Below are 437 nucleotides of genomic sequence, written 5' to 3'. Positions count from 1 at the left end.
GAGGAGGAGGAGGAGGAGGAAGAGGAATCGTCGTCACAGGAGTCTCAGTCGCCCACTCGTGTTACCGCATCCACAGGTTGTAAGATTAATCTTTAAGGCAGTAGGAGCCACGGGCGGCTCTGGAGCACAGAAGGGTTGTGATCCAGTTCATGTTTCATCAAGCCGTCTGGAGCACACAGAGAAGAGAAGGAGAGGGCTGGGGGCAAGGGAGCCGCTGGAGGCCAGAGGACTCATGGGTGATTCACTCAGAGCTGCTCCTGTTGTGGCAGAGGTCGGGTGGAGACGGGGTGAGTCGGGAGATCAACGTGGCTAGAGGCTTTGACTGCAGCCCATGCGCCTGGGGAACGGTCCACTCCACACGACCCACAGAGAGACAGAGAGAGACAGAGAGAGACAGAGACAGAGAGACAGAGAGAGGGACAGAGAGGGGGAGGGAG

This window comes from Mastomys coucha, unplaced genomic scaffold (genome assembly GCF_008632895.1).
Source record: "Mastomys coucha isolate ucsf_1 unplaced genomic scaffold, UCSF_Mcou_1 pScaffold15, whole genome shotgun sequence".
Lineage (NCBI taxonomy): Eukaryota > Metazoa > Chordata > Mammalia > Rodentia > Muridae > Mastomys > Mastomys coucha.
This window is presented reverse-complemented; position numbering follows the sequence as displayed.